Here is a 26,009-nt window from a genome sequence, read left to right on the forward strand (position 1 = left end):
TCAGCTGAAGGGGTTTTGTGACATTTTACTCAACACATTCTTACTCAGTGACTTATGCAGAGGAGCCTATAAAAACAACAGCTATCACACAGTCAGTGTGCACCTTCCTTTAAAAGAAATACAAATGCTCTCACAATTTCATCACTTTTTTCACACAATTTAATGCCAAAAGTTTCTGTTTTATGGGACACAGCATTTGTGGGAGTGGATCCTTACACGTGGAACCAATCTTCTTTGGGATAATGAATTCTGCAGGTGGTGGGGAGTCGTTTGTGTGCTACACTAAAGGCCAGGGAAAGAGACCACATACTAAAGCAAGGCTGAGCTAACCTTTTTCTAGCAGCATCTCCAGCGAAGAGATATTGTAGTACTGTATTGGGATCCCGTTTTACTTCTGCTCTGGTGAGACCTTTTCTCGAATAATCTGCCCGCCATGGTCGTATTGTTCCTCTCCGTCTTCTCTTTCCATGCATAGTTGAAACACACTATGCTCCTAACTTTCTTTACTTTGCTTTTAGAGGAGGGCTAAAGAAATGTAAATATTACCGCTAAGATGTGTTATCTTTTCAAATGATCTCAGAGAGCAAATGCATGTTATCTTAATATTTGTAATGTCTTTATCACAAGAAAAACCTGGATTGGGATAACATTCCTTTGGAGTGGTATATTTTCCACTACAGACTGACTTAGGACAGATATTTGCTATCAGTTATGAGTTACTAGAGTCTTCATAGGAAACCAACATTAAGATTTGTTCCAGTACTTTACTTGGATATCCTTATGAAATGTCATGCCTGGGGCCCTGGGTCCATGTGATGTGTCTTTCCAAAAAAAAATATGTGGCACACCATCGGAACCCTCAGCTGTTTGAAAATAAAATGGATGGCTTTGTCTTGGATGTGAAAGAGAGGAGAGGGGGAAAACAGAATATTCTATGAATGAGTCACTGAGTGAAAAGCTGTGCGATCTGGGCCCATGCTTGAGGTGAGAGGGAAGGAGAGAATGAGAGAGAAACCTTAGAGAGGGGGAGGGAGGGAGAAAGAATGAGAGAGAGAGAGAAGGAGAGGGGGGAGAGAGAGGGAGGGAAGGGAGAGAGAGGGGAGAGAGCAGGAAAGAGAGGGAGGGAAGGTTGGTGGGGGAGATTGCAAACTCCTCACATCCTCTCTCTTCTCTCTTCATCTCCTTAAAACCCATTGAAGGTGAAAGTCTATCTAAAAAAAATACAGTGTTACATGTACAAAGCATATGAAGAGGATGGGAACATTTTAATAACTATAACAATTTTTATCTGTGTCTTGATTGGCGATATTAGCCTAAACTCCACCACAGTACCCAAGTCATCCCCTAGTGGCACAGAGGTTAATCAATCAACCAATCATATTACACAACACCATATGCTAGCACATCACAAGCACAGGGGCACACCTCGCAGTTGTGTGATTTGCTAAAATTAAATGGTGACAAATACTTTACTCAGTAGGTCCCATAGAATTCTATGGTCACTCCCAGTAAGGACAACGTTGAGTGGTTGATATCGCAGTGGTTTATATCTTATATGCGCAATAGCCTGGGGACGAGGTTGTTTGATTTGACCGTGTACTGACCATGTTGTGTGGTTAATGTTTGGTCTATCTGTGGTCAGAGGGAGCTGAGGTGCAAAAGGCAGACAGCAGATGATGGGAGTTGAAGTGTTTCGGGTTCAGAGGACATCCCAACCACTTTGCAGTGTCGGCACTGTTACTTCCTACCGAATGGGTAAGAGGACGTCACTTCTACGTTTACAATCAATCAAGCAATATTATGTTTGGCCTTCTTTTTTTTTTTTACATCAGCAGTTATCACAAAGTACTAAAACAGTAACGGCCTACACCAGAGAAACCCGGGATATACAGGGCACCATTGTACCTGCCATCTCTTTCTCCTTGTGTGATGTCATATCCTGTTCCTGTTCTGTGTTCAGTACATTTGTTCATTCTGGAACGTTTAATTAAACGGATACGGTGCTGTACTGAACAACCAGTGAATAAAATGGGGAGGGGTTGGGGAAAGCTGTCAGCATGTCCACTGCCCTTTAAACACGTCACTCATTGCTTCAAGCCACACTTCGCCACACCCACCAAACGGGAGAAAACGTCCTTCAAAGTCTGTTCAACAACGTTTTGGGGAGACATGTCGTCCTGTACTAACCATTCCGCAAAAGTTCAAGCAAACCGAGCGCACCTCAGGTGGGCTCTCCCGTCAACATGAGGGGATTTACAAGAAATGTATCTTTAAAATGGTGGAAAAACTTGTATGTTTGAGGAATTTTAATTATGGAATTTCTGTTGTTTTGAATTTGGCGCCCTGCACTTTCACTGGCTGTTGTCATATCGATCCCGTTAGCGGAATCTCAGCCCAAAAGGGGTAACCCCTTCTAATGCATTTTTTTTTAAATGACAGGTTTTTTTTTTTTACTTGCATACTTATAATGTATTCACATGTGTGGTATGCCAGCAAGCATAAACTACTGTGAGTTAACCCCTTCTGTGTAAGTCATACTTTAGCCTTACTCTTTTCCTATGACATATCCTGAATGATTTCTGTTCTCTTTCAATCCATCTCCAGCGCAGTGAGCTCATGGTAAGCTCCTATACACTGCATGCGTATGTGATCTGATATACCTACACCAAACCCCAACACAGTGCCCACCCGCCTGAGAGAGAATGGATGTGATAGTGTTGGGTAATAAAACAGACTTGTTTAGTCAACAAAATAGCTGTATCAAAAGTATCTCCTATTCCGATCGCCTCCACCAGAAATACTATAGATCATTTGAGCAATTTGTGTCATAAATGGTGAGTTTCAGTGTTTTCACACTGCAGCCAAAATAGTTTTCTAAAGGGCCCAATAGGGGGTTTTCTGAATCTAAGCTCTCAACATTGTTCTGTTGGAACATCAACATTTATTGCTGCAATGAAACCCTCCATTTTCCTTTTCCTCCAGTGTGTGTGTGTGTGTTTGTGTCTGTGTGTGTCTCCGTGCATGGATGAGTGCATGCACATTTGTGTGTGTGTGTGTGTGTGTGTGTGTGTGTGTGTGTGTGTGTGTGTGTGTGTGTGTGTGTGTGTGTGTGTGTGTGTGTGTGTGTGTGTGTGTGTGTGTGTGTGTGTGTGTTTGGGAGTTATATCAGGCCCTTTGAGCCATAATACAGGCTGCCAGCTCTAAGGGGTGGCAGTGGCCAGTGTTCTTCAGTATTCTTACAGCATCTGTCAGTTATGGGCTGATATTGAATAATAAGGCCTGTTCCAAGGTTGGGATTTCATTCCAATACTCTTGGAACTTAATTAATATCTATGGGAGTGAAATCTGAGCCAAAGTATGTTTTCTCTCTTCTTTGTGGTAAACTAAATGATGGAAAAAGGTGTCTGTGCAGAAACAAAGAGATACTATTAGAGATCCCAGCATGTGTCGGAGATACAACCCTGATCCCTGATAGAGGTCCTGTGTATGTTTGTAAGCAGTCATTAAACCCACAGATTTACAGGTCTGTCCTGTGTTGACACGTACATCATTCAGTGATATCATACCCCAATCTGGCACACTGGCCCAGACCCAAAGTCACACCTGCATCAAGAGAACCGTGCGTGAGAGTGTGAGTGTGTGTGTGTGTGTCTGGGCCTGTATGTGTGTGTGTGTGGTGCTGAAAGGCCCCTGGACTGCTGTGACAGTCATAATGAAGACGTACACCTCCGTAGGGGCCGAACCCCAGCTCCTGCCACTGCACATCCCTGGGAAGCAGCCAGAAGAGGAAGAGCAGATCATTATTTGGACAGCATGGTTGGGGAGGCTGGGTTGTTGAGTGAAGGAGCGGGGAGGGGCTCTGGGACAGTATGGTGGAGGTGTTGAGTGATGCACAGTGTCTCACTAAACAGGCATGTGAGCACATGACAAGATATTTGGACTTATGCTGCGTCCCTGAATGTGCATAACTAAGCGAATCAATGATGTCTCATTGAATGTGTTAGTAATATGTTATGAATTATCTATGAATAAGGTCAGAAGTTCACCGCATTTGACGTGGGGCGGCAGGTAGCCTAGTGGTTAGAGTGTTGGACTTGTAACCGCAAGGTTGTAAGATTGAATCCCTGAACTGACACGGTAAAAATCTGTCGTTCTGCCCCTGAACAAGGCAGTTAACCCCCTGTTTCTAGGCCGTCATTGAAAATAATAATTTGTTCTTAACTGACGTGGCTAGTTAAATAATGGTTACAAAAATAGTGCTGACATATTAGCATGTTTATCAGGCATGTTCAGTGAAATCTATGTCCTAATTGTGTGATATATTGTTTCCAATATACCAGGGGACCTATGATCCAGCCATCCAGTCCTATAGGCCACTCCAGTAAACATCATATCCAATCAAATGTTATTTGTCACATGCTTCATAAACATCAGGTGTAGACAAACAGTGAAATGCTTACTTATGGGCCCTTCCCAACAATGCAGACAGAGAAATAGAAAAATAATACACAATGAGTAATGATAATTTGGCTATATATACTAGTACCGAGTCGATGTGCAGAGGTTTTTAATTGAGGTAGATATGACCATAAAACTACAAATAAAGTGACAGATAATAAACAGTAGCAGCATCGTATATGATGAGTCAACATAGTTAATGCAAAAAGGGTCAATGCAGATAGTCCGGATATCTATTTTGTTAACTCTTAAACTAACTATTTAGTAGTCTTATGACTTGGGGGTAGAAGCAATTCAGCGTGCTGCTGGTCCCAGACTTGTGCATCGGTACCGCTTGCCATGCAGTAGCAGAGCAGACAGTCTATGACTGGCTGGAGTCGTTGAACATTTTAAGTGCCTAACTCTGACACCGCCTGGTATAAAGGTCCTGAATGGCAGGGAGCTTGGCCCCAGTGATGTACTGGGCCATTCGCACTACCCTCTGTAATGCCTTGCGGTCGAAGGCCGAGCAGTTGCCATACCAGACAGCGATGCAACCAGTCAGGATGCTCTCGATGGTGCAGCTGTAGAAACTTTTGAGGATCTGAGGATCCATGCCACATCTTTTCAGTCTACTGAGGGGGAATAGGTTTTGTCGTACCCGCTTCATGACTGTCTTGATGTACTTGGACCATGTTAGTTTGTTGGTCATGTGGATACCAAGGAACTTGAAGCTCTCAACCTGCTCCACTGAAGCCCCGTCGATGAGAATGGGGCTGTGCTCGGTCCTCTTTTTCCTGTTGTCCACAATCATTTCCTTTGTTTTGATCACGTTGAGGGAGAGGTTGTTGTCCTGGCACTAAACAGCCAGGTCTCTTACCTCCTCCCTATAGGCTGTCTCGTTGTTGTCAGTGATCAGGCCTACCACTGTTGTGTCATCTGCAAATTTAATGATGGTGTCGGAGTCGTGCCTGGCCGTGCAGTCATGAGTGAACAACGAGTACAGGAGGGGGCTGTGCACGCACCCCTGAGGGACCCCTGTGTTGAGGCTCAGCGTGGCGGATGTGTTGTTCCCTACCCTTACCACCTGGGGGCGGCCCGTCAGGAAGTCCAGGATCCAGTTGCAGAGGGAGGTGTTTATTCCCAGGGTCCTTAGATTAGTGATGAGCTTTGAGGGGACTATGGTGTTGAACGCTGAGCTGTAGTCAATGAATAGCATTCTTACATGGGTGTTCCTTTTGTCCAGGTGGGAAAGGTCAGTTTGGAGTGCAATAGAGATTGCATCATCTGTGGATCTGTTGGGGCGGTATATAAATTGGAGTAGGTGTAGAGTTTCTGGGATGATGGTGTTGATGTGAGCCATGACCAGCCTTTCAAATGACTTCATGGCTACAGACGTGAGTTCTACGGGTCGGTTGTCATTTAGGCAGGTTACCTTTGTGTTCTTGGACACAGGCACTATGGTGGCCTGCTTAAAACATGTGTTGGTATTACAAACTCAATCAGGGAGAGGTTGAAAATGTCAGTGAAGACACCTACCATTTGGTCAGCACATGCCTGGAGCATACGTCCTGGTAATCCGTCTGGCCCCGCAGTTTTATGTACGTTGACCTGGTTCTTCCTGCTTTAATGCATCTGAGTCATTATGCCATAGCTAATCCTCTAGCTTTTGACAACATATATAACTATAAACACATGGTGTAACTTTACTCACAGAAGTCTGGTGGTTTATACACATACAGCTAGCTAGCATACAGCCAAAGATGCTCCTTGTTCTATCTGGGTTACAGCAGTACCGGTACATCCAGATCAATGACTGTATATGATCCAGATACGTCTGAGTGAATGTGAACTACCCATGATGCTCTGGTGATGACCTCTTAACCAAGCAACAATAAATAACAACACATTCTGTCTTTAGGGTCATCACTAGTTACCACAGCCACCAAGTCATAAACCCCGCCCTTTTCTACAATTTATCTTCTTAAAATATGATTTTAAACCTAACCTTAACCACATTGTTAACCTTATGCCTAACCCTAACCATAAAGCATTTTTGTTTTCATTCATTATTTCTATATAGCCACGTTTCTTTGTGGCTGTGGAAACTAGTGGAAACCTATATTTAGGGTAGTGTTCAAAGGATTAGCCATAACACTGGCTATGGCTGGTTCTGAATCTAGTATGTCATAAGCATGTAGGGAACACTTTGCCATCTAATGTTATCTCAAATGGGTGTTCTTGTGTGGGGTCATGGATGCTGAAATAAATGGGTAGATACATTCAAAGTATGCTGTGTTAGAGCACCAGCATGGTTCTAATTATAGGAGGATTGGACATACCTATGGAAACTGAAATATCAATGAATCCCCAGTCAATGGGGAAATCCAGAGCAAAAGAATAGTGGACTAGAATAAACCTACTGGCTTTCTGTAGATTGGAATACATTTTATTCAATTTCAAAGTCTTTAATTTGCAATTGTGATAACAGTTGTTGCGAATTGGTGCTGTGTCCACTTGGTAATCCCAGTGTGTTCAGGCCAGGTTCCCCGATCCCACGGGGGACAACACTGACTTCAAATTTCCCCTATTAGAATGATTTAGTCGGTCAAATTGTGTAAACATCCTCACTTTATTTCAACAGTACAATTAATTAAAAAACGTTATTTTTATTACAACCAATGATTCAGCCTCTGTCCATCTGGTCTCACGCAGCACAGCAGTCCTGTAAAACACGACACATGAGTATAGTTAGGTCATTGAAGCTATTGTAGGAGTAATCCTAACTTGAGATATAGGTGCTTTGACTTTTGAGCAAATCATGCTGTAATGTCAGATGGAGATTTACTGCAGAAACTATGTGTTGATATGATTCAGCCCCATCTGTCATGGCTCCAGATCCAACATCAATATCCTAGTGCTAGGATTCCGTGACTTACCACTGTAGTTGAATGAATGTGTAGACTGCACTCTCGGCGAATCCCCTCAGTGTGAGGTGTTAGAACACATTTACTGTGTTGATGGCTGAAAATGCTTTCTCATCCGGAATCTGGAGGGATGATTACACAGTGCATCATCCCTGTAGCAGACATGAAACACAGAGGTATATTACAGTTGAATAGTGATTTTTGTCTGTCATAAACCACATTTCCAATCACAGTTTTCATGCGAGTAAAGTTAAATGCATAAAAAAAATTGAACAGCTGAATTGAAAACAGGAAGTTCCCCTACAATTTTAAAAATGCCTACATATGATTTGATCATTCGATATGGTGGGGAATCCTTTTGTGTCTGTAAAATGAATTCTGTGAGAAATAGTGGTGGAAACGTTTTTATGCTGCAAATATTGATATAATAACCATCATATTGAAGCAAACTTGAAGTCACACAATTATATTGTGTGTAGTCTTCCCACTACAACTCGGGTTAACCATGCAGTTTATTAGGCTACAGATTAAATAAATAATGAACTTCACAGGGTGTTGAAAATGGACGCTTAGTGCTCCTTTCCTATAAATATCAAGTGTCTTCTTCTGGTGACATGACGATCGATGCTTGACTGCCATTTGACAAATATAAATATTCTTGCTCTTATACATAATAATCTCATCATGTAGACCCGCACGGACTACCCGCACTGTATGTGCAAGCTGTTGACTAGAGCGCATGTGCAAAGACTATTTAATGCAAACGTTTTTGTGACAAAACATACAAAACTGTCGGTAGAGTTGAAAATGCGATGAAAACACATTGAACTTATTTGGTACATGAAAACTTGGGCTAATTTTTTTTTTGTGTACACTACTTATGCACTGATTTGTCAAATTCAGAGCAGAGATAGTCTTGGATAGTCACGCTTTCCAGCAGCTGTTAGTATGGCCCTGGATTACCCACAACATCCTGGAACAGTAGTTCCAGAGGTTTGTCGACATATCCTATAAAAATAAAGAGCTGACAAGGTAAAAATCTGTCATTCTGCCCCTGAACATGGCAGTTAACCCACTGTTCCTCGGCCATCATTGAAAATAAGAATTTGTTCTTAATTAACTGACTTGCCTAGTTAAATAAATACATTTATAAAATAAATACAGGCAATTACAAAATCATAGTTATTTCTAAAGCAAACCAATGGGGTGTCTGGGGAGGAATAACTTACCATACGTAGGATGAGGTTTCAAGACTAATTTCTTCCACTTAGTGAACAGAATCTTGAACCTGGGTTCTCTTGCTGTGATGGTTGTCTCAGTCCTGGCTGTATTCTCATTATAGTGAATGGCCGCCAGGAGAAGTCTTTAATTAAGAGAACATGCCAGACATGTGAGTGAACATCACAAGTATGTTTAACATTACATTGATATGTTTAACATTACATTGATATGTGACAATAGCATACATGCATAACATTCCAAGGATAGGAAAACACCAGATTCAAATGGGCAAACTTGTGCACCAGACTGTGGCATGCTTTTATGGAGGATGTCTGGTACATAAGACTGTGTAAGACATAAGACATGTGTAGGCTCATGCCAACCATGGTAGTAGTGCTTGATGTCAGGCCTCTCCTCCCTCAGGTACTTCTGGATCGGGGGGTGTCGATCTGTGACAATGGAGCCGATGCGGACATCTGCCTCCTCCATGTCAGCAATGCTCTTCAGCAGTCCATCCTTCTCCATTCTCAGGCTATTGCCAACCTTGTTGCTCTGTGGAAGAGATCAATAGTATCATTGGCAATGTTTCCCTCGATATTTGTTAACCTCTCGCTAGCGTCCCACCTCGAGAACAGCCAGTGAAATTGCAGGACGCCAAATTCAAAACAACAGAAATCCCATAATTAAAATTCCTCAAACATACAAGTATTATCCACCATTTTAAAGAGAAACTTCTTGTAAATTCAACCATAGTGTCCGATTTCAAAAAGGCTTTACTGCGAAAGCACACCATGCGATTATGTTAGGTCAGCACCTAGTCACAGAAAACCACACAACCATTTTTTCCAGACAAAGAGAGGAGTCACAAAAAGCAGAAATATAGATAAAATTAATCACAAACCGTTGATGATCTTCATCAGATGGCACTCATTTTATTTTTATTTTTTTCATAGGACTTCATGTTACACAATACCTGTATGTTTTGTTCGATAAAGTTCATATTTATATCCAAAAATCTCAGTTTACATTGGCACGTTATGGTCAGAAATGCATTGTCTCAAACAAACATCCGGTGAAAGTGCAGAGAGCCTCATCAAATTCGAGAAATACTCAACATAAACATTGATAAATGATACAAGTGTTAAACATACGAATAAAGATAGACTTCTCCTTAACTTGTTATGGCTGCAATCCCACTGTATCCCATTGTAATGGAATAAGTGTAATCAACAACCGCTGAATAGCATAGCGCTACATTCAATAAATATTACTACAAATATTTATATTCATGAAATCACAAGTGCAATATAGTAAAACACAGTTTAGCCTTTTGTTAATCCACCTCTTGTGTAAGATTTTGAAATTATGCTTTACAGTGAAAGCAATCCAAGCGTTTGTGTAAGTTTATCGATCGCACGACACAGCATTAAGTACACCTAGCATCAGGAAGCTTGGTCACGAAAGGCAGAAAAGCAATCAAACTAATCGTTTACCTTTGATGATCTTCAGATGTTTTCACTCACGAGACTCCCAGTTACATAACAAATGTTCCTTTTGTTCCATAAAGATTATTTATATATCCAAAATACCTGTTTGTTTGTCGTGTTATGTTCAGAAATCCACAGGAAAGAGCGGTCACGACAACGCAGACGAAAATTCCAAATAGTTTCCATAATGTCCACAGAAACATGTCAAACGTTTTTTATAATTAATCCTCAGGTTGTTTTTAAAATATATAATCGATAATATATCAACCGCAAATGTCTTTCACAGAGGAGAGGGAAAAGCCATACCTATCCAAACTCTGTTGCGCGAGCAAAACTCATGTGACCACTTGACGTGATGTTATCGTTCTGGCTCATTTGGGTTTTCAAAATAAAAGCCTGAAACTATGTCTGAAGACTGTTGACACCTTGAGGAAGCGATAGGAAAAGCAAAAGGTTCATATCCCTTTAAATCCAGCAAAGGGAGGCTATGGAACATAGAGTTTTCAAAATAGAAGCCACTTCCTGTTGTGATTTTCCTCAGGGTTTCGCCTGCAATACCAGTACTATTATACTCACAGACAATATTTTAACAGTTTTGGAAACTTTAGAGTGTTTTCTATCCAATACTAATAATAATATGCATATATTAGCAACTGAGACTGAGGAGCTGGCCGTTTATAATGGGCACCTTTTCATCCAAGCTACTCAATACTGCCCCTGCAGCCATATGAAGTTAATGCAACCACTGTGTCAGATTTCAAAAAGGCTTTATGGAGAAAGCATGCTTTGCGATTATGTTAGGTCTGCACCTAGCCACAGAAACCCATACAGCCATTTTCCAGCCAAGGAGAGATTCACAAAAGTCAGAAATAGCATTAAAATTAATCACTTACCTTTGATGATCTTCATCTGGTGGCACTCCCAGGTCTCCATGTTAGACAATAAATGTTTGTTTTGTTCGAATAATGTCCCTCTTTATGACCAAATACCTCCTTTTTGTTTGCGCGTTTTGTCCAGTGCACTAATAAGTCCAGACAATACGTTTTATAAAAGTACAATAAAAGTTAGTAGAAACATGCCAAATTATGTTTAAAATCAATCCTCCTGTTGTTTTTTTCATAAATAATCAATTATATTTCAACCGGACAAAAGCTTCGTCAATAGGAAAGGAGAAACAAGAAAGGTGCGTTCCTGATCAGACGCATGGCTGATGAATGGAAATGTCCACTGGCCACTGATTGAAAGTGCTGTATCTCTCTAATTTTTCAGAGTAAAAGCATGAAACAATGCCTAAAGACTGGCCACAATTAGAGGAAGCCACAGAGCTCGTGAACTGGGTCCCAAGTCTTTGTATGGTGGATAGGCTTTCAATGGAAAAACAGCCTTTCAAAATAATAGTGCTTCCTGGTTGGATTTTCCTCTGGTTTTCGCCTGCCATATCAGTTCTGTCATACTCACAGACGTTACCTTAACAGTTTTGGAAACTCTTGAGTGTTTTCTATCCAAATCTACTAATTATATGCATATCCTATCTTCTGGGCCTGAGTAGCAGGCAGTTTAATTTGGGCACGCTTTTCATCCAGGACATGCAGGTATGTGTGCCTTTCTCCAGATGGAATTCAAAAGTGGACAGCATGCAAATACATTTTACGAACCAAATTTTGCACAGTGGCCAGGCGAGTCTGCTCTCATATCCCTCCCAGATCCACAGGTTCCCTGGCAGACTGCTGGAAGGTGATTCTCTGCTCTGACTTCCACTGCCATTATATAGTTGGAAGCAGGACTGTTTTCTGATGGCTGTAGAAGGTCGATTCAGATATTGTCTGCATTTTAGTGCATTCAGGAACTGAAACAGAAATTAAGCACATAAAAAAGCAATTCAGCATTATGTACTTACATTAAAAGTTTTAGATAACAAAATATTATTTTTTTACCTTGTTTGCCTGACCAAAAAAAGAGCCAGTGAAAGGAATAGCTGTAGTCAGGTGGAGGTTGCCTGCAGGGGTGTCAGACACATACGGCTGACTCTTCCAGTCCTGGTGTGGTCTCAGTGAGGCCATTTCTATACATTGGAGATTAGGGTGCCTTTGAAATGCTTTGTGGTGTTGCATGTTCTGGTGCAAACCGGACTGGCGTAGAAAAACTGCAGCAGACAGTCTTTGTACACAATGTACTTCCCCAATGTTAATACGTGTGACAGGGACTCTGTAATTGTGATAAAATGTTTTCGGTATAAGGTAAAAAATTCACTGTGTACATTAGTCTACATTTAATATTTTGGCACAGGGGTAGAAGCTCACTACCGTGTCATCTTACAGTTCGCCGATGGTGTCCGTGTCATCAGGGTGATAACTGGAGTCATCGCTGAAATTGTCCACACTTGGCTTTTTTACTGGAATGCAAGGAGCTGAAGTTCCGAGCAAGCACAAAAGTGTTGCTGTATCACAAGAAACGCTCTTACGTTTTGGCTGGAACTGGGTGGCTGTAAATGATGCAGAAAGACAACTGTAAGCTACAGAAATTAGGCAATTAATTTTCTCATTCCCAATGGCAAGCCCCGTCAAACTGTCTGCCCCCAAATACCTTCCCTACCCATGCAATCTCCAAACATTGGCAGAAGAATAGCCTTACTGAAGAGCTCAGTGACTTTCAATGTGGCACCGTTATAGGATGCCACCTTTCCAACGAGTCAGTTTATCAAATTTCTTCCCTGCTGGAGCTGTCCCGGTCAACTGTAAGTGCTGTTATTGTGAAAATGACATTTCTAGGAGCCACGAAGTGGTAGGCCACACAATCTCACAGAATGGGACCACCGAGTGCTGAAGCCGGTAGCGCGTAAAAAATTGTCTGTCCTCGGTTGCAACACTCACTACCTCTGGAAGCAATGTCAGCGCAAGACCTGTTCATCGGGAGCTTAATGAAATGGTTTTCCATGGCCGAGCAGCCGCACACAAGCCCAAGATCACCATGCACAATGCCAAGTGTCGGCTTGTGCGGTGTAAAGCTCTCCACCATTGGACTCTGGAGCAGTGGAAACTCTCTGGAGTGATGAATCATGCTTCACCATCCGGCAGTCTGATGGACAAATCTGGGTTTGGTGGATACCAGGAGAATGCTACTGTACCTGCCCAATGCATAGTGCCACCTGTAAAGTTGGATGGAAGAGGAATAATGGTCTGGGACTGTTTTCATGGTTCAGGCTTCGGCCCCTTAGTTCCAATGAATGGAAATTCTAACACTACAGCACAGAATGACATTCTAGACGATTCCATGCTTCCATCTTTGTGGCAACAGTTTGGGGAAGGCGCTTTCTTGTTTCAGCATGACAATGCCCCCATGCACAAAGCAAGGTCCATACAGAAATGGTTTGTTGAGATCAGTGTGGAAGAACTTGACTGGCCTGCACAGAGCCTTGACTTCAACCCCATCAATCTCCTTTGGGATGAATTGGAATTCCGACTGAGAGCCAGGTCTAATCGCCCAACATTAGTGCCTGACCTCACTAATGCTCTTTTGGCTGAATGGAAGCAAGTCCCCGCAGCAATTTTCCAACATCTAGTGGAAAGCATTCCCAGAAAAGCTGAGGCTGTTATAGCAGCAAAGGGGGGACCAATTCCATATTAATGCCCATGATTTTGGAATTAAATGTTTGATGATCAGGTGTCCACATACTTTTGGTCATGTAATGTAACATTTCATCTGAGTAGGTGGGGAGAGGCAAAGTGAAATAGCCAAGCCAACCAGCTAATTATTTTAGTTGATATGTTGTTATGAGAACCACTGTAGTTTCTTCTTGAGTGTCAGCAACTCACCCCTGCTCCTCTGTCGGGATTCTTGCACAGAGAAATCACAAGCCTGCATAAACATTTCATGTAATAATGTAGCTAACTAGAAGAAGCATGTTTATTATTGACATTTTATCAGTTAACTAGCTAGCTAGCTGAGACGAAGGCTCGTTTCAAAGACCACCTCCACAAGTAATATGAACAGGACTCCTGGGTGAAATGCGTATTGCAGAATGACATGCACACAGTTTCTTCTGACTCTTCCAAGCCAAGGAAAGTCATCTACTGGCAGTAAACATGAGGATGGAGACGTCAGGAGGGCAACTCATGCAAACACCGGGCTTTGATGTGGCAACCGGCAACCCTATATGCACCATTGCAAAAATGGACAGACAGACAAATGTATAAAGCTACAAACAGGTAGACAAACAGATACAGAAGTGAGAACGATAAACAAATGTATAAAGCCACAAACAGAAAGACAGACAGAAAGACAGACCAAAAAAAGCAGAAGAAATGGCAAGTGGACTTCGAAAGGCTGTGTGGCTCAGTCGCGAAGAGGAATATCGTTTTAGGTTTTTCTAATAGAAAAACAATCAGGCCACGCTGGTAGGTGGTAACTTTGCAATAAAATCCACCCCTGAAACGAAATGTCGGTTAAAAAGAATTTGCACATCATCTCATAGGAAAAGACACCGCATTGGCAATGATTTACACAAAGTAGACTATTTGGATTTGTAACTTTAAGCCCAAATATATCATATGTTGACTAAAACGATGACTTATATCACTGTGCAACATCATGGGTAAGCTCTCGCCATTGTATTTCAGCTCTTACTAGTGGGCGTAAGGGTAAGACATAACTATGTCCAGTTATGGAATTTTCTTTGGAGGTTGCATTGGTAGAAATGTTGATCTGAGCTCCCCAAGCCAGATTATTTGTCAAAATCTAGGATCACATAGTAGGACATACCGTTATTTCCATTGGCTACTAGAGGTCACCAGGGGCATTTGTAATACAACATGTTGTGTATGAAACCGTTTCTCTGTAGTATGTGTTTTCAATCATAGTCAAGCAAGCCAGGATACTCAGTATACAGTATTCTCAGAAATCATTGAAGTTTTAGAATTACATTTCACTGTAATATATATATATATATTTACCTTTATTTAACCAGGCAAGTCAGTTAAGAACAAATTCTTATTTTCAATGACGGCCTAGGAACAGTGGGTTTAACTGCCTGTTCAGGGGCAGAACGACAGATTTGTACCTTGTCAGCTCGGGGGGTTGAACTTGCAACCTTCCGGTTACTAGTCCAACGCTCTAACCACTAGGCTACCCTGCCACAAACTGTAAAATGGTTCTAGCCAATAAACCAAGACAGAAAATATTGTCAATAATTAAAGATTGTCGATTACCTTTTATCATGAAACCACTGAGTATGATGTTTTTTAATCTAATGGCAAATTGAGCAGCACACTTATTCAATCAAAATGAGTAAGCAGCTTTCCAGGTAAGTAACGAGTTCCACAAAGCATCTGAGGACTGGAGTTAGCATTACAATCCTCTGTTGAAATAGAAAAGTATTTTCCACATTACACCATGCACCTATGCCTCTGAGTTTCTCATCTCATATTCACATCTGCCACTTTTTCTTACTTTTCCAACTATAAATGGCTTTCCAGTCTCTAGGAATATGACCTGTAAATCCTTGTCATTCATAACGTTTCCGCTCCCTTTAAATGACATTACATCCCTCCATGCCAACTGCCTGCTGAGTATAATATAATAAACAATTGAGTCAGAGAAGTTATATTCAAGAATGGTGCAGTTGTGATGGACGACCTAGTGGCTGAGGCTGAAGTCCACGCCATCCCGGCTTCCGAGGGATGGCGATAGAACGCCCAAATAACACATCTTTAACTTGAAACACTGGATTAAAGAATTGAGCTAAAGCATTGGACAGACCAGACAAAGTGTCTCGACAAAGATTCATTATTATTGAGCCCACCTCAGTGCTACTCTCATCCTACTCTCTGCAACCGTATGCAATGTAATATGGATTGGGGGATCGCATCTTAGCCAATGACAATACAACTGAGGTTATCCACTTAACTTTTTTAGCCAAATGAAGATGAATTATAGACAATGTGGTTATAACATACAAGAGCCATTATGTATGTGGCTGTTATGATGACTCAAGGATCTGCAAAGCAGTAGGCACAGAAATGGACATCAGCACAGCATTATGGCACAGTTAAGGGGCATCTGCATAACAATGGGAACATCAATAGGGCACTGCAATGGGCATCTTTAGAACTGTGTTTTTCCAACACTGATGTGAAATTTAGATGAATTAAGACACAGACCAGAAACAACTTTTCCGCCCTGGATCCAGCGCCTTCGTCCTTGGTGGCTTCACCAATAAAGATCGGAACCGGAGTTACCTGAGTCTTCATCCTCGGCTCTGACTCTCTCTCCGGTGGCTTCTACCTCGGGTTCAGATCCTCAGAGCTCCCAGACGGTGAGTCTGCCTGAGAGACAGGCCCATTCAACATCACCAGCTGTCATCATAGGCAGCTCCAGGGTGAGAAACATCTCAGTCCCAAAGGCAAAAACCATGTGCTACCCAGGAGCACGAGTACAGGACATAACAAGGTTGCTTCCGGCTGTTCTACCACAGATGGGTCAAACGACGTAAGGAGGGCTAGCTCGGAACATTTGAATATTGATTTTAAAGATCTGATTTTAGTATTAAAAGATTTAAAAAATGGCCAATAATTTCAGGTCCAGTACCATCGTTGGGCCACGGGTGTGAAAGATTCAGCAGACTGCTGGCATTACACATCTGGCTAAAAGACTACTTTAGTTCTGCTGGAGTCATTTTTGATAACTTTGACACCTTCTGGAGACAGAAGATACTCTACAGGAATGACGAGTCCAGCAAAATCATCATCAAGGGGTCTGAATACTTTCCGAATGCACTGTATCTGTATAAAAGAGGGTCTCAGTTCTTTAAAAAAATGAATATGCCTGGATGGCTTCATGGGAAACCAGAGACAAGCGACAAGCTAAAGCAGTGTATTCTAATGGAACATTTGAGATTGTGTTCGCCCTGGCTCAGGAGAGTGAAAGCACAATGAGTTACTGTAGATATCATAATGGGTCACTGCCTAGTGAGCTAGCTCAGTTGTTGACTCATTTTGTGACTCAGAACATCAGCTCTGATTGGCTACTTCAGTCTCCTCAGTCACTCACTCTTTTTCCTAATATGCTGCTTCTTGACCATTCCACTTGACCGGATTTTGGTTTGAACTTTTTTCATATTATTTGCAGAAGAAAGTTTGATGGTCTGCTTTTCTGCCCATTAATCAGTTAAAACCTCTTAGAGCTACCCCCCTACTTTTTTAAATTTCCGCCTGAAGACATACCCAAATCTAACTGACTGTAGTTCAGGCACATAACCAAGGATATACATATTCTTGGTACCATTTGAAAGAAAACACTCTGAAGTTTGTGTAAATGTGAATTGAATGTAGAAGAATATAATACAATAGATATGGTTTTGATAATACAATGAAAATAAACATGTGTTTTTTATTTTTATTGTTGTATCATCATCTTTAAAATGAACAAGATAAAACAAACATTCAGATAGGATGATGGGGACAACTTCAGTGAAAAACATAAGCGGGCAACAGTACTTGTGCAAAGTTTCAGAATGATAATTCCAAAATGAGTGTGCGACATGACATTTATCATGAAGTCACCCAGGTGTCCCACACAAGTAGCCCAAATGTACCCAAGTGGCCAAATTGGTGAAGGTATACATTTTGAAACAAATAACTATATACAAAATGCCAAAATGGTATTCTAACACCCCCCCCAAAAAAAAAAAATTTAGAAAATAATATGGGCAAAAAAAATATGAAGAAAAAAATATATACATTTACAAAATAACATGGGTAACTACAGTATATAGAGTACAGGGAACATAAGTGTCACGCGGGACTAGGTGGTTGCAGGAATCAGACACATAGAGAGAGAGTAACTGAGTTGAAGTGCTTTACTCTTGTATAGTGCAGGACACTATACAAGACAACCCAAAAACCACAGGATGCCAAGTAAAGAAAAGAAAATACACCACTACCTAACATGCACACACGTAACATTAAGATAATCCCGCACAAAACAAGGGCGGGTCAAACTACTACATATAGGGAAGCTAATTAAACCAAAATAAACGCAGGTGAAACTAATAAGACAAAACCAACAGACAAACGAAAAAGGGATCTGTAGCGGCTAGTAGGACGGCGACGACGACCGCCGAGCACCGCCCGAACAGGCAGGGGAGCCAACTTCGGCGGAAGTCGTGACAATAAGGTTGAATATATTATTATAGACCAGCTAGATCTACTGTCTCTTTTATATTATGACATTTCAGCTAGATCTACTGTCTCTATTATATTATGACAGACCAGCTAGATCTACTGTCTTTATTATATTACAACAGACCAGCTGTATCTACTGTCTCCATTTCACTATGGCCATTGTTGTGGGCCTCCCCTCCCCTCAACAGCCTCAAATAGGCTATTTCATGTGGGTTGGGGTGGGCGGCAGACACACGCATCTCACATTTCATTACATTACATTTTTATATATTGCTTCTAAAATAAAAATAAATCACAAATAATATTTTAGATTATTAATTTCAAACAAGGGCATTAGCATGAGAAGAACTTACCAGTCCAAAACATATCCTCTCCATTCAAAAAATATTCCTCCACTTGGGAATCGCTAAATGAATCGTCCTACAACAATCTCTGTCTCACTTTCCCGATCAATTTCTTCCAAAATTGTGTGTACACCTGTATATCTAGACTTCGATTTAGCTTTCCCTGACTTAGTCGCCATACTGATTGATATATAAACAGCTGAATCTGCGCGTTTACCAAACAATGCTGTGCATAATATGCGTAGCTCCTTCCAGTATAAAACTTCAATAGCGAATGACTCTGTTTACGCCGGAGTTTACTACATGGGTTGGTCTTCCAACACATAACCTATGTGTTGGATATATTGCCGTTTACCTCAGCTCATTGGCTATCGACCCAGCTAGTTTTCAGCTCATTGGCCTCAGCTCATTGGCTATCTACCCAGCTAGATTTCAAGACGATCAGTGGTCATTGGGTTAAAATACAGTCAGTCAAACAGTGGTCATATCATTGGTGCACAGTGATGTCATTACTTGTTGTCTTCAAATCGGTTTCTTTCAGTCAATACGTCCCGCGAAATGGCCCATCAGGTTTGGTTGTGTTACAAACAAACCAGTTGATTGCAATGAAACCAAACATGACTGGAAAAGTCACATTTTGTGTGGGTATTTACCCTCTAATGTGTCGTCGAAAATGGAATGAGACGGAATTCACGACACAATCGGTTCACAAAATGTTTCGTGTTAGGCTATAAAAACTGATTTTATCAAACAAAAGATCATTCATTGTGTAACAATGAGCATTGGGATTGCAAACAGACGAAGATCGTCAAAGGTAATCGATTTATTTTAATGCAGTTTGTGATTTTGTTAGCCTGTGCTGGTTGAAATAGTTTTTTTTATGGGGCTCTATCCTCAGATAATCACATTTTATTATTTCGCAGTAAATCCTTTTTTAAATCTGACAACGCAGTTGAATTATCAAGATTCTAGGCTTTCGAAACGTGTGAGACACTTGTATTTTCATGAATGTTTAATATGACTATTTATGTAGCGATCACCGCATGTGGTGGAATTTCAGCCCGCTACCGGGTTCCGTGCACAGACAGGTTAAGACATTAATTTGTCGTATTTAAGTTTTGGATAATTTACAGCAGCATTCATCTATATTCTATCCTCCAATCATGATAGATCTCCTCATACATTTGACTTATTCCACTTTATAAATGCAGCAAGTACTGTTATGTTGATCTCCCTTTCTTTACTCTATTATTCATCAGAGGGAATGCTCAGCAGGTCTCCTGCACTCTGAGGAGGAGAAGAACTAGGAGGAGGTAGAGGAGGAGGGGAAGGCATTGATCATTGGGAGGTTGCAAACTCCAGCCAGCAGCTACCCGTCCCACCTCATGCCCCCTCCTCTTCAAGGCTGCATTGCTCCCTACATTTTCTCCATGGCAACCCAAATGCACTGTAACACTGAAACTCCTTGATTACGTTCCTTGTTCCCCTTGTTTCTTTTTTAGGGTGGTGTGTAAGAGGAAGAGAAGGAGTAGGGATGAAGCAGAACATCCACAAAGTTCCCATGGGAAACTCTCTCTTTCTGCTGTCCACAATAATGGAGTTGGAGAGGGAAACACAGAGCAGACCATATCATGCACACACAGTACACAAATAACTAAATGAAAGAGAGAATGTTTTATAATGGAGATATGTGTGTTCCGATTAATGCATATTGCATTGGGAATAAAATCAGAACAAAAAGTTTCTTTAAAAGTGAATGCGGCCAGTCTGTTCAGTAAGATCAAAGGCCTCTAAAATGCCCTTGAGATGAGTTTAATAACACATGTTTTGTGTACATGTTTTGTGTACATTATATGAGATTGCTGTCCTGCTAGTTTATTAGCCTTTCAGCCACCCCAACATACAGTGCTGTAGATCCAAACAAAGCTATGGAATGCTATACCCAAAGAACCATGTGGAAGTGATTTATTTCATAACATTTTTTGGGGAAATAAGACTCTCACCACAATTCATTTCCAAGGTTTGACCAGATATTGTATGCTAACTCCAGGTGCTTTACATGTCATGTTAACGTCATGGTTTTACAGTCAAATTGTGGCAATTTCCTGTTCATCAAGCTGGAACATGAACTTGGATCTTAGATTTTCCCATGCAGGCTTTACTAAAAGAAGAGTCACTTTTTTTCAAGCTTTTCTGTAACATGCTGAAATATGAACACAGCTGTGGTCAGAAATGTCTAGCAGAGAAGAGAAAATAGGATTAATCAATAAAAATAGTTTGCAGAGTTTCATAACAATATATCTGAGACCTTTGTGACAAATCAGAACTCTGGTGTTCATCGGAGGTGTTCTGGAATGTTGCTCTGTGGAATTCCAAGACTTTGAACAGTTGAGATCCACAGAACCCTCCTGAACCCTCCAGAATACCCCCAAACCCCTTTGTCATGACCTTGACACCGGACCTCTGCGACCTTTCCCAGAGTTCCCAGCTCCAATGTCAACATCAATTATATTTAACTTATTTGAAAATAAGCAGGGCTTGAAGAAACATTTGCCTTGGAAGTGTGGCTCCTTGCAGAAGGTTAAACAATAGAGCTGAGTCTCATGGGAGTCTTTTCAACCCAGGGCCAACATCTCAAACACGGGGAGACCTGCCAGGCCAGACCAGGCCAGGTACAGATGTGGAAGTCTTCATCGTACAACAAGAGGTTACATGATACACCATTGCTGATAAAATGTAGGTTTAATATACGCTGTATTGCAGATTGCATGACGTTACTGAAACGATTACTTCAATTACATGGAAGAATGACAAGACAAAGCTCAACTAAAGGCTATTGTTTTATTTTGTCTGAGCTCACTCAACCACATCCGTCCCACAGTATCATCACTCAGACACATTACCCTGACCGTGACACATTACCTTAGTAATAAACAACTCACAGCTCGTGTTTTCTGTAAAATGTTATCATATATTGGCTCCATTTGGCTTCAATTGAAATTGCCCAATTCACACCAACACAGATAAGCTGATAGCAGTTTGACAAATGTATCTCTGTAACTTATGATTACACGATATTAGCCACCCTGGGGCTGTTACGGTGACTGTATTACCACCACACCAGCAGTCACGAGTCATGATGGCAATCAAATTCCACTTGACTGTTTAGTCACGGTGATTACATTTACATTTACATTTAAGTCATTTAGCAGACGCTCTTATCCAGAGCGACTTACAAATTGGTGCATTCACCTTATGACATCCAGTGGAACAGCCACTTTACAATAGTGCATCTAAATCTTTTAAGGGGGTGAGAAGGATTACTTTATCCTATCCTAGGTATTCCTTAAAGAGGTGGGGTTTCAGGTGTCTCCGGAAGGTGGTGATTGACTCCGCTGTCCTGGCGTCGTGAGGGAGTTTGTTCCACCATTGGGGGGCCAGAGCAGCACAGTTTTGACTGGGCTGAGCGGGAACTGTACTTCCTCAGTGGTAGGGAGGCGAGCAGGCCAGAGGTGGATGAACGCAGTGCCCTTTGTTTGGGTGTAGGGCCTGATCAGAGCCTGGAGGTACTGAGGTGCCGTTCCCCTCACAGCTCCGTAGGCAAGCACCATGGTCTTGTAGCGGATGCGAGCTTCAACTGGAAGCCAGTGGAGAGAGCGGAGGAGCGGGGTGACGTGAGAGAACTTGGGAAGGTTGAACGCCAGACGGGCTGCGGCGTTCTGGATGAGTTGTAGGGGTTTAATGGCACAGGCAGGGAGCCCAGCCAACAGCAAGTTGCAGTAATCCAGACGGGAGATGACAAGTGCCTGGATTAGGACCTGCGCCGCTTCCTGTGTGAGGCAGGGTCGTACTCTGCGGATGTTGTAGAGCATGAACCTACAGGAACGGGCCACCGCCTTGATGTTAGTTGAGAACGGCAGGGTGTTGTCCAGGATCACGCCAAGGTTCTTAGCGCTCTGGGAGGAGGACACAATGCAGTTGTCAACCGTGATGGCGAGATCATGGAACGGGCAGTCCTTCCCCGGGAGGAAGAGCAGCTCCGTCTTGTCGAGGTTCAGCTTGAGGTGGTGATCCGTCATCCACACTGATATGTCTGCCAGACATGCAGAGATGCGATTCGCCACCTGGTCATCAGAAGGGGGAAAGGAGAAGATTAATTGTGTGTCGTCTGCATAGCAATGATAGGAGAGACCATGTGAGGTTATGACAGAGCCAAGTGACTTGGTGTATAGCGAGAATAGGAGAGGGCCTAGAACAGAGCCCTGGGGGACACCAGTGGTGAGAGCGCGTGGTGAGGAGACAGATTCTCGCCACGCCACCTGGTAGGAGCGACCTGTCAGGTAGGACGCAACCAAGCGTGGGCCGCGCCGGAGATGCCCAACTCGGAGAGGGTGGAGAGGAGGATCTGATGGTTCACAGTATCGAAGGCAGCCGATAGGTCTAGAAGGATGAGAGCAGAGGAGAGAGAGTTAGCTTTAGCAGTGCGGAGCGCCTCCGTGATACAGAGAAGAGCAGTCTCAGTTGAATGACTAGTCTTGAAACCTGACTGATTTGGATCAAGAAGGTCATTCTGAGAGAGATAGCGGTAGAGCTGGCCAAGGACGGCACGCTCAAGAGTTTTGGAGAGAAAAGAGAGAAGGGATACTGGTCTGTAGTTGTTGACATCGGAGGGATCGAGTGTAGGTTTTTTCAGAAGGGGTGCAACTCTCGCTCTCTTGAAGACGGGAGGGACGTAGCCAGCGGTCAGGGATGAGTTGATGAGCGAGGTGAGGTAAGGGAGAAGGTCTCCGGAAATGGTCTGGAGAAGAGAGGAGGGGATAGGGTCAAGCGGGCAGGTTGTTGGGCGGCCGGCCGTCACAAGACGCGAGATTTCATCTGGAGAGAGAGGGGAGAAAGAGGTCAGAGCACAGGGTAGGGCAGTGTGAGCAGAACCAGATTAGGATTCTCCAAGCTCTGATGCTGCTGATGGTCATTAGTAGCCAACAAAATGTGCTAACTGCCTGCTACTCAGCACTTTATTGTCCCACTTATCACTCTTACATCAACGCAAATGTAATCGAAAATCTCATCAAACACTTCATGAGAGCCCATGATCTTATGTTGTGCAACATTTCTAAAGGCTATGCAATTGCGTGAGAAAACAAAGTTTTTATGGACTGTATTAAACATAGGTGGATCCCATCAGCTTTCTATAGGCTAGGCCTACTATTTCTCAACTTTCCTAAAATTAAGCACATTGCTTCGCTTTACAACAGGAGTTTAGAGAGGAGAGTAGATTGACATAGGCAAGTGTTTTTGCTGTTCGTTAGGCCTACTCATGTTGTTGGCTGACGAAAAGTAAGTTCAATGAGGAAAGTTCTAACTTCTTTGGGATATGGGGCAGGATTTTTTACTTTTGGATGAATAGCGTGCCCAGTGTGAACTGCCTCCTACTCAGTCCCTGTAATGGCAGATTTCTTCTTCGTCTGAAGAGGAGTAAGGATCGGACCAAGATGCAGCGTGGTAAGTGTTCATGATGATGTATTAAAAATTAACTGAACACTGAAATACAAAACAATAAACAATGAGATAAAAACGAAAAACGAAACAGTACCGTGTGCCGACAAACACTCACACGACAACAAACACCCACAAACCAACAGTGAAACCCAGGCTACCTAATGACACCTGCCTCTGATTGAGAACCATACTAGGCTGAACACAAAAACCAACATAGAAAAACAAACAGACTGCCCACCCCAACTCACGCCCTGACCATACTAAATAAAGACAAAACAAAGGAAATAAAGGTCAGAATGTGACAGTCCCAGATGCTAATATATGCTTATTATCATTAGTATTGAATAGAAAACACTCTGAAGTTTCTAAAACTGTTTGAATGATGTCTGTGAGTATAACAGTACTCATATGGCAGGCAAAAACCTGAGAGAAAATCCAAACAGGAAGTGGGAAATCTGAGGTTTGTAGTTTTTGAACTCACCCCTATCGAATACACAGTGGGATATGGGTTATTTTGCACTTCTTAAGGCTTCCACTAGATGTCAATCGTCTTTAGAACTTTGTTTCAGGCTGCTCCTGCGAAGTGGCGCCGGATGAGAGCTGTTTGACTAAGGGGTCAGCCAGCAGCCTAGTTCTCAGTCACGCGCTTTCACATAAGAGGTATCTCCCATTCCATTGCTTTTCTATAGACAATGGAATTCTCCGATTGGAACATTATTGAACATTTATGATAAAAACATCCTAAAGGTTGATTCTATACTTAGTTTGACAAGTTTCTTCGACCTGTAATATAACTTTTTGAACTTTTCGTCCAACTGGACCAGAACGCGCTTTTGGATTTGTTTACCAAACGCCCTAACAGAAGAAGCTATTTGACATAAATGATGGACATTACAAATCAAGCATTTATTGTGGAACTGCGATTCCTGGGAGTGCATTCTGATGAAGATTATCAAAGGTAAGTGAATATTTATAATGCTATTTATGACTAATGTTGACTACCCAACATATTTCTCTGGCTGGTTTGGGCTCTGAGCGCAGTTCTCAGATTATGCTTTTTCTGACACAGCGGTTTTTATTTTTTTCTGACACAGCGGTTGCATTAACTTCTTGGATATAGGGGGCGCTATTTTAATTTTTGGATGAAAAACGTTCCCGTTTTAAACAAGATATTTTTTCACGAAAAGATGCTCGACAATGCATATAATTGACAGCTTTGGAAAGAAAACATCTGACGTTTCCAAAACTGCAAAGATATTGTCTGTGAGTGCCACAGAACTGATGTTACAGGCGAAACCCAGATAAAAATCCAATCAGGAAGTGCCGCATTTTTTTAAACCGCCTCATGCCAATGACTCCTTATATGGCTGTGGAGCTAGGAGATAGGAGTCAGCTTACGTTTTCCACGTTTTTCCCAAGGTGTCTGCAGCATTGTGACGTCTTTTTAGGCATTTCCATTGGAAAATGGCTGTAAGAGACCATATAGGGCGAGTGGACGCATGGTGTCTCCAGTAGAAAACCTTGCGTAAAATACTGAGGTAGCCATTTTTCCAATCGTTTCTTATGAGAAACCAACTGCCTCCACGGATATATTATCGAATACATATGTTAAAAATACCTTGAGGATGGATCCTAAACAACGTTTGCCGTGTTTCTGTCGATATTATGGAGCAAATTTTGAAAAAAGTTTGGCGTTATAGTTTAAGTATTTTCGGTCGATTTCTCAGCCAAGCAGGATGAACAAACTTGACGTTTTTCGCCTACAAAAATATTATTTTTGGAAAAAAAGGAACATTTGCTATCTAACTGGGAGTCTCCTGAGTGAAAGCATCTGAAGTTCTTCAAAGGTAAATTATTTAATTTGGTTGCTTTTCTTATTTTTGTGAAAATGTTGCCTGCTGCCAGCACAGCCTAGCA

At 42.0% G+C, this 26,009-nt stretch overlaps 1 long non-coding RNA gene across 1 annotated transcript; it reads left to right on the forward strand.

Annotated features, from left to right (window-relative positions):
- The first annotated feature begins 309 nt into the window (after positions 1-309).
- LOC118390796 (uncharacterized) lies at positions 310-20,528 on the forward strand. Its single transcript, XR_004827000.2, has 3 exons — positions 310-402; positions 1,643-1,755; positions 20,096-20,528. It is a non-coding gene; the product is annotated as an uncharacterized LOC118390796 (long non-coding RNA).
- Positions 20,529-26,009: the final 5,481 nt, after the last annotated feature.

The sequence above is a fragment of the Oncorhynchus keta genome, chromosome 11 (genome assembly GCF_023373465.1).
Source record: "Oncorhynchus keta strain PuntledgeMale-10-30-2019 chromosome 11, Oket_V2, whole genome shotgun sequence".
Lineage (NCBI taxonomy): Eukaryota > Metazoa > Chordata > Actinopteri > Salmoniformes > Salmonidae > Oncorhynchus > Oncorhynchus keta.